The sequence below is a fragment of the Mustelus asterias genome, unplaced genomic scaffold (assembly GCF_964213995.1).
Source record: "Mustelus asterias unplaced genomic scaffold, sMusAst1.hap1.1 HAP1_SCAFFOLD_405, whole genome shotgun sequence".
NCBI classification, from domain to species: Eukaryota; Metazoa; Chordata; class Chondrichthyes; order Carcharhiniformes; family Triakidae; genus Mustelus; species Mustelus asterias.
In genome coordinates, this window is record NW_027590360.1 from 391,637 (window position 1) to 401,612 (window position 9,976).

The 9,976-nt window shown below is 45.3% G+C and overlaps 1 pseudogene; it reads left to right on the forward strand.

Moving 5' to 3' along the window:
* The window catches only part of LOC144486591 (SWI/SNF-related matrix-associated actin-dependent regulator of chromatin subfamily A member 5-like), a 29,002-nt pseudogene extending 27,702 nt beyond the window's left edge, over positions 1-1,300 (forward strand).
* The last annotated feature ends 8,676 nt before the right edge of the window (positions 1,301-9,976 follow it).

Genomic DNA, 9,976 nt, shown 5'->3' on the forward strand with positions numbered 1-9,976 from the left:
TGCGACGAATTATTTAAATGGGGAGAAACTGCAGGGTGCTCCGATGCAGAGGGATCTGCGTGTCCTCGTTCATGAGTCACAGAAAACGAGCGTGCAGGTTCGGCAGATAATAAGGAAAGCGAATGGAATGCTGGCATTTATAGCTAAAGGAATAGAATATCAAGGTAAGGAAGATTGTTGCAACTATGCAAGGCATTGGTGAGACCGCAACCTGGAGTATTGTGCACAGTTTTAGTCCCCTTTTTTGAGTAAATATGTAGTGGCATTAGAAGCTGCTCAGAGGAGGTTCACTAGATTGATTCCAGAGATGAGGGGTTTGTCGTATGAAGTTAGATTGAACAGTTTAGGCCGATACTCTCTGGAATTGAGAAGAATGAGGGGAGGCAAAATTGAGGTATAAATTATAATAAAAGGTTTGGATAAAGTAAACATGGAGTGGATGCTTTCCCTTGTGGGGCATTCGAAGATGAGAGATCATACACTTAGTATCAGGGGTTGCATATTTAAAACAGGGTTGAGGAGAAGTTACATTTCCCAAAGGCTTGTGAATCTGTGGACTTCGCTACCCCAAAGTGCGGTGGATGCTGGGGCAGTGAGTAAAATTATGGAGGAGTTTGGTAGATTTTTAATTGTCAATGCGTTAAAGGATTATGTAGAGAAGACAGGGAAATTGGAATGAGGAGCATATCAGCCATGATTGACCAGCAGAGCAGACTCAATGGGCCGAATATGGGAAAGTTCTATCAATTGACTTTGTTCTCTGTCATAAACTCTATTACCTGACTACCGCTTCTTTCTCTGTCAGCGGAACCATTCGGATCAAGATGGTGTGTAATTCTGGTTTGAGTTTGACCTGGAGGAGAATGTCCCTCCGTTTACCCCAGGCAGCACTGAAATAGCCCCTATCATCTACAGAATATCACTCGAATGTAACCCTGTCAGCTGATCAGAAACTCTCATCCATGACTTAGTCATCCTCAGAGTTCACTGTTCTCATGGTTTCCAGGTCGGCCTAACATCTTTCACAGCAGATGATCTTGCATTTGAACATTGCATTTTTTGCCCTGACCTAAACTGATAACAACTTTTGTTCACCCATGCCCTCTGTACTTCCTACAATTTATTGACTCAGACATCTCCTCAATTTCGAATTCTCATTCATATTGTGGAAATCTTGTGCATTTCAAATCTCTATATTTTCATGGTTCTTGGCAGGGAATGTTTCAGAGACAGCTCTGTTTTCATCGATGCCAATTTGTCTGCTCCAGGCGGCCCACATGCCAAGAGTGTAGCAGAATAACCTAGGACATGGGATGTAGATTTAAACCTGAGCTAATACATTTCTGTCTATTTTAGGGTCTTCCCTGGGATTTCAGAGAAGGGTTTAATTGGGCTGATTGACAAGAGAACGAGTCATGTGATAATGCAACGAGCGAAGCTGACGTGGACATGCAGGCAAATTCTGCTTGTGTCAGCAAGAAAGAAGAGCTCGCTCTCTCTCTCTCTCTCTCTCTTTCTCTCTCTCTCTGGAGGCTGCTGTCTGAGAGTCCAAAGGCAAATATCGCTTTATGCCTCACTCTCGGGGTTTTCAAAAGCTGTAGGGCTGGTGCTAAGTACAAATCGCAGAAACCTGCTGTTTTCTAGCTGTTTTAGTGAGTGAGTCTGTGAGGAATATTTCTTGAAATGGAATTAACAGACATAGTTAGCAGTTATGAATTCATAAGTTCAGAAGTCCATTACATATAGGAGCAGAATTAGGACATTCGGCCCATTGCGTCTGCATTCTAGTTTTCTGTGACTCAGGAATTAGGACACCTAGATCCCTCTGCATCGGAGAACCGTGAAGTTTCTCCTAATTTAAATCATTCATCGCCATCCCATTTTTCCACCCAAAATGCATGACTTCACACTTATCCACGTTAAGCTTCATCTACCGCATCTTGGCCCATTCTCCTAACCTATCGATATCCATTTGTAAGTTCTTCTTTCCTCACCGCAACTTACTGTCCCACTTATTTTTCTGTCATCTACAAATTTTGTATATTGCATGTTGAACCAATATTGGACGTCAGAGTGTGAGAGCTCAGACACAGTACAGAAGAACATAAATTGGTGGTGGGATAGAGCAGAGTGCTGTCAACATTTGACTCATACTTCATTGTAATTCACTTTATTTGTAACATTGTCAAGCATTTCACTCATGTTAAACATAATTACTATTCTACCATTTAAAATGTGCTGATTAAAAAGTTATTGCTGATTCTGTAAATTTCAATGACAAATAAATTTCCCATTCCACAAAAACCTGATTCAAATGATGCTATATAATGAGATGTTCTCCTTCCACAGGGCTATCTGTTGTCCACATCCCTGTCATCAGTGCTGAGAGCTCACTCAATCTCATCTATATCAATGACCTGGATGATCATAGAAATCATAGAAACCCTACAGTACAGAAAGAGGCCATTCGGCCCATCGAGTCTGCACCGACCACAATCCCACCCAGGCCCCACCCCCATATCCCTACACATTTTACCCACTAATCCCTCTAATCTACACATCCCAGGATACTAAGGGGCAATTTTAGCATGGCCAATCAACCTAACCCGCACATCTTTGGACTGTGGGAGGAAACCGGAGCACCCGGAGGAAACCCACGCAGACACGAGAGAATGTGCAAACTCCACACAGACAGTGACCCAAGCCAGGAATCGAACCCAGGTCCCTGGAGCTGTGAAGCAACAGTGCTAACCACTGTGCTACATGATAATGTGGTAAATTGGATCAGTAAGTTTGCTGATGATACAAAGATTGGAGGTGTAGTGGACAGTGAGGAAGGTTTTCAAAGCTTGCAGAGGGATTTGGACCAACTAGAAAAATGCGCTGAAAAATGGCAAATGGAATTTAACGCAGACAAGTGTGAGATATTGCACTTTGGAAGGACAAACCAAAGAAGAACGTACAGGGTAAATGGTAGGACTCTGAAGAGTGCAGTTGAACAGAGGGATCTGGGAATACAGGTACAGAATTCCCTAAAAGTGACGTCACAGGTGGATAGGGTCGTAAAGAGTGCCTTTGGTACATCTAACGGCTTTATAAATCGGAGTATCGAGTATAAAAGTTGGAGAGTTATGGTAAGGTTATATAAGGCATTGGTGAGGCTGAATTTGGTGTATTGTGTACAGTTTTGGTCACCTAGTTACAGGAAGTATCTAAGTAAGATTGAAAGAGTGCAGACAAGGTTCACAAGGATGTTGCCGGGACTTGAGAAGCTGAGTTACAGAGAGAGATTGAATAGGTTGGGACTTTATTCCCTGGAGCGTAGAAGATTGAGGGGAGATTTGATAGAGGTGTATAAGATTTTGATGGGTATAGATCGAGTGAATGCAAGCAGGCTTTTTCCGCTGAGGCTAGGGGAGAAAAAAAAAACCAGAGGGCATGGGTTAAGGGTGAAAGGAGAAAAGTTTAAAGGGAATATTAGGGGGGGCTTCTTCACGCAGAGAGTGGTGGGAGTGTGGAATGAGCTGCCGCATAAAGTGGTAAATTGTAAATTTTAACATTTAAGAAAAACTTGGACGGGTTTCATGGATGAGAGGGGTGTGGAGGGATATGGTCCAAGTGCAGGTCAGTGGGACGAGGCAGAAAATGGTTCGGCACAGACAAGAAGGGCAAAAAGGCCTGTTTCTGAGCTGTAATTTTCTATGGTTCTATGGTTCTATTAAATGTATTCAAGAGGCGGCTGCATATAGCACTTGGGGCGAAAGGGATCAAAGGTTATGCGGAGAAAGCAGGATTAGGCTATTGAGTTGGATGATCAGCCATGATCGTAATGAATGGTGGAGCAGGCTCGAAGGGCCAAATGGCCTCTTCCTGCTCCAATTTTCTATGTTTCTATGTTTCAGAGAGCTGTACATAATGGGAGATCATGCATTAACTTCCCCCAATAATTAGCAGATCACTTCATCCTGAAACTGAACGCAGCTCTAGGGTCAGCCTGGTTTCAACTGACCGGCAGGCATTATTAAAAATGGGATTTTAATTCCCTGCTGAAAGAAAAAAAATGCTTAAAGCTCCCAGCTCTGCAAAATAAAGTGGAAACTATGTTCGCTTTAAAGTTAACACACTTCAAATTGAAGTTGAACACTCTGCATGAGTGAAAGAATGAGAAATGAAGGTTGAATCATCATGGAGTGAGTGTGGAAATCATATGATCCGGGTGCTTCGAGTGCTCGCTCACAGTGTATCTCCCTCAGGGATCCAGCTCATCCACATCTGAGCACTGAACCTCCACCCGATTCCAATCGATCGACTCCTTTGGACATTGATCCTTGAACATTTTCTGTACCTAGAAAGGAGAGAGGAGAAAAATATGAGGATGACTGCAGAGAAAGGAGGGAGGCGGGGGAGGGAGCGGGGCTTGGGATGGGGGGAGGGGTGAGGGTGAGGGGGGGGGGGGTGGCGAACAGAGAGAACTCTAGAGACACAACTAATTCGATAGAGATAGAGACAGTCAGACAGAGCGAGAGAGAAAATGGGGATGAGGTAGAAGGATAGAGTGAGAGTGATAGACAGACAGAAAGGGAGAAAGATTATAAGACAGTGTGGCAGAGCGAGAATGTATGTGAACGAGACAGAGAGAGACAGACAGAAACAGATAGCGTCAGGGAAAGAGGTCGTGAGGATAGACTGAGAGGAAGTGAAAATGAGGAATGATTAAATTATGTGAGAAAGAAAGACAGAAAGCTCGAGAGAGTAATAAAGAGAGTGAGATAGAGATACAGAGAGGGCGACAGAGTTATGATAATGCTCGAGGAAAAAGAGAGAGAGAGATAAAAAGAGTGGGGGCGAGGGAGTGTGAAAAAGATGCACTGGCAGTCATACACAGTGAGAGAAGTTGTAATATGCAGGGTCAGTGAGATTGTGAATGCGAAAAAGTGAAAGAAAGGGAAACACAATGAGGAAGATAAAGGTGGGCCAGGCAAGGAGAGAGGGAAACTGAAAGAATGTTGAAAAAAAAACAGAGGCGAGGACGTCTGGGTGGTCAAGTTTTCAAGACAGAGAGAAACTGAGTGGAAAGGGAGCGAGAAAACAGAGTAAGGTCAGACAGAACATCTGGATCCTATCATACACGAAAGGTTGGATGCCCTTCCACCATACTCAAAGCAGTTCGGTGATGAGGGCATTCAGCCCCTTTACATTTTCTCTTCAACCGAACAATCACAGCCAATGCAGCTCCTTGGAGAGTCGATGTAACTGCCCAGAGTATCATGTGGTCTGTGAAACACGAGGGTGACAGGAGGAACTTGAAATACATGTAAGTCGAGGCGGGAGTCACCTATCACTGAATCCAAACAGCGCAAATGGGTCTGGTGTCTGCCATTTGGCCCTCATTGCAATTCTGTCTCACCTTCTTCAAAACCACCCTCTTCGCTGTTTCATCACCGAGTTCTGTCATTGAAGTTACCTCCACATTGATCGTCTGGTACTCAGTGTCTAAACATAACACAAACAATATTAGCATGTTAAACATATTCAGAGGTTACTGTGGGGTACAGGATCAATCTCGACATATCCATCTCAGTTAATTCATGTTCTTCCCTCTTTCCTCCTGTTTTCCATCCCCCATTGTGTTTTTTCTCTTTCTGTATTTCTTATTATCCATTTACCTCACCACCAAATATTTTCATTCCAAATCCCCATCCCGACTATCATTATTTACCCGATATTCTCTTCCAGTTCCATCTTTGCTCTGTCGTCCTAAATAATGTCATTTCATTCTCTCTCCATTCACACTCCTCTTTCGTTTCTTTCTCAAGCTCCATCGCTGCCTTTGGGAAATATGGGTACTGGACAGCTGGAGAAAGGGATACATGGACACATTGAGGAAAATGGAGACCGATTAACATGCAGAGAAGAACAAAAACGGAGTGGCGAAGAGAGAGAGAATAACACGCTGAATGAAACGAGAACTGGAACTCGTGAAACAGAGCTGGGATGGAAGAGATCCATGAGGTAGAAATAAGTAAGAGGGAGAGAAAGACAGAACGGCAAAGAATAAAACAGAAACAGAGTAGTTGAAAGTGAGGGAAAGAGTAAGAGGCAGGAATTGTTTGTGAACATGACAGTGAGAAGAGGACAGATGGAGAAACAGTGAGACATAGGGACGGAGAGATAAAATCTTCAGTGTGAAGGAGAGAAGGAGCAGAGGTAGAAGAACGCAACGAGAAAGAGAGGAAAATATTTCACGTTGTGAATCCTGAGTCAATTTGCACACAGTGAATGTAAGTGACAGTGACGTCTGTCCTGACAGCTCAGGCAGAGAAAATGGAGAGTCTGAGAGCAATGGGTAAGCCTGCAATCATGAATAATACACTCGTATCCTGACACTGCTCTGGTCGAATTGTACCAGACTGAGACAAAAGGAATTTATATTGCTTACCGGTACTGATGAGGACAGAGAATGCGCTTACCTTTCTCAGATTCAGTCTGAGTTTTCGAACAATCCTCTGGGGTGGTGGATGATTCTGAGTCTATATTGGTCCATGAGTCTGGGAGGATAAAACAAAAACAACACGGATTTGGGGGAGTGTGATATGTTAAACAGAGGGAACACGATTTTGTACGGAATGAAGGGGGTTGCTTTGACTGTAGAGAGTGGGATGTGCTGTATCAGGACAGTCACTGCAGTGACTGAATGAAGTGACAGAAGATATCCGTGCTCTCTGACCAGTGGGATGTATGCTGAGTTGATGAAGGACATTTTTGACAGCTATTTTGATCAATTTAATCTCCCTCCTGTTACCAATCATTAATTTTGACGATCACTCTCAAACTACGAAATAGGTGCAGAAGTCACCTATTCGGCCATTTGGAGCTTTTCCAAGGTTTGTGTTTCCAGTTACACAGTCCGGTCTCGTCACCAAAACATCTGTCTCCCGCCTTTAACACATATCTATCTTTGATTTGATTTGATTTAATATTCTCACATATATTAGCACACAGTGGAAAGTATTGTTTCTTGCATGCTATACAGAAGCATAATGCAAGTTCGGTCCATTCATAAGTCTGATTGCAGCAGAGAAGAAGCTGTTGTTGAGTTGGTTGGTACGTGACCTCAGAGTTTGCATCTATCTAGCTTCGTCTTAACAGTAATATTCCATGCCCGCCCCCCCCCCCCCCCCCCCCCCCCACCCCGCCGTCACACACACTCCACTCGTCCACTGTCATCTGAGGTAGATGTGCAAAGTTTTAAAACGCTGCCACTATTTTTCACTGACGTAAAGGAGGAAATACCTTGCAACTTCAACATTGGCAATACTGATCAGAATCAAATATACTTCAACCAAACCATCCAGACACTTCTAAACTCCAGTTGAAAAAAGGCCTGTATGTTAGAGTGAGGGGAGTGTGTGATTGTACCTTTGGGGAGCTGGATGTTCTGACTAATTTAGTTTGAATCACACGTTATACTCTAACCATATAACGTGTGTTTCAAACTAAATTAGTCAGAACATCCAACGCCCCGGAGGCACAATCAGACACTCCCCTCACTCCAACATAGCATTTCACAACGTTCCGCAAAACTCTGTTAATACAGCCTATGCATCTCAGACGGTATATCCCACTGCTCTCAAAATATCCCACTCCCCCCAATCACAAACTCCCAGGCTCCTCATTCAATACATCCCACTCACCTCAGTGACGACATCCCACTCCCCTGAATCACCAACTCCCACTCCCCTCATTCAATACATCCCACTCACCTCAGTGACGACATCCCACTCCCCTGAATCACCAACTCCCACTCCCCTCATTCAATAAATCCCACTCACCTCAGTCACTACATCTCACTCCCCTCAATCACAAACTCCCACTCCCCTCATTCACTACATCTCACTCCCCTCAATCACAAACTCCCACTCCCCTCATTCACTACATCTCACTCCCCTCAATCACAAACTCCCACTCCCCTCATTCACTACATCTCAATCCACTCAGTCAATACATCCAATTCCCCTTACTCACTATATCCCACTCGCCTCAGTGATCATATCACATCCCCTCAGCCACTGATTCCCAGTCCTCTTAGTCATTACATCCCACTATCTTCAGTCACTGCACGGCATTCCCATCAGTCACTACATTCCACTTCCTTCAGTCATTGCATCCCACTCTCCTCAGTCAATATATCCCACTCCTCCCAGACACTGCATCCCACTGACCTCAGTCACTACATCACACACCCTCAGTCACAACAACCCACTCCCCCCCACCAGTCACAACATCATGCTCCCCTCAGTCACTAAACCGCACTCCGCTCAGTCACTGCATTGCACTGCACTCAGTCACTACTTTCCACTCCCCTCAGTCACTAAATTGCACTCCTCTCACTCACTACATCACGCACCCCTCAGTCACTGCATTCCATTCCCCTCAGTCACTACATCACAATCCCCTCAATCACTACATTCCACTGCCCTCAGTCACTACATCCCACTCCCCTCAGTAACTATACCCACTCCCTTCAGTCACTACATCCAATTCCCTCAGTCACTACATCCCACTCCCCCCAGTCACGACATCCCACTCCTCTCTGTCATTACACCCTCTCCGCTCAGTCACTACACCAACTCCCCTCAGTCACTACACCCCACTCTCTTCAGTCACTACATCATACTTCCCTCGGTTACTACACCACATTCCCCTCAGTCATTAAATTTCACTCCACAAAGTCACTACATTTCACACCTCACAGTCACTGCATCCCAAGCAGCTCACTCACGGCATCACACTCACCTCAGTAACTACACCACAATCCCCTTTCTCACTACATCCCACTCTCCTCAGTCAATACATCCTACCTCTCAGACATTGCATCCAACTCGCCTACGTCACTGCATCCCACTCCCCAAATTCACAACATCCCAATCCCCTCTGTCACTACATCCCACTCCCCTCAGTCACTAAATCACATTCCCCTCAGTCACTAGAACCCACTCCTCTCAGTCACTAAATCCCACTCTCCTCGGTCACGAAATCCCTCACCCTTCAGTCACTAAATCCCATTCCTCTCTGTCACTACATCCCACTGCACTCAGTTGCTATATCCCACTCACCTCAGTCACTACACCCCACTACCCCTCAGTCACAACATCCCACTCCCCTTAGCCTCTGCATCCCACGCCCTTCAGTCCCTATATCCCTCTCCCCTCAGTCACTAAATAACACTCCCCTCAGACACTACATCCCACTCCGCCGAGCCAATGATTCCCTCTCCCCCCATTCTCTAGATTCAACTCCCCTCAGTCACATCATTCGACTCCCCTCAGTCACTACATCCCACTCCCCTCAGCCTCTGTATCCCACGCACCTCAGCCTTTTGATCCCTCGCGCCTCAGTCACTAAATCACACTACCCTCAGTCACTACATCCCACTGCCCTCAGTCAGCACATTCACTCCCCTCAGTCACTACATTCCACTCCGCTCAGTCACTGATTTCCCACTCCCATCATTCACTAGATCCAATTCCCCTCACTCACGACATCCGACTGCCCTCAGTCACTGCAGCTCACTCCCCTCTGACACTGTAACCCATCCCCTTCAGTCACCACATCCCACTCCCGTCATTCACTACATCCACCTCCCTTCACTCACTGCATACCGCTCCCCTCAGTCATTACAACAATATTCACTCACCTACCCTCCTGGCAGCAATCACAATTTTCTCACTCATGCCAGTCAGAGCTTAGCAAAGCCATAGGTTAAGCACCGCAGTTCCTGGATGATGACATTCTAAGTGCCGTTAGCGGCACCAGATACCTGAAGTTTCAGCTCCTGTTGGGGAAGATGAGGCTGGCTCAGTGGATGCACGATTCAAATGTTCCTCTTGTTCCTGAGTTGGTGCTGTCCCTGGATCTGCAAGAACAAATGGGCAAATCCAGACTGAGGATGATATAGGACTCACTCGTCATCAGA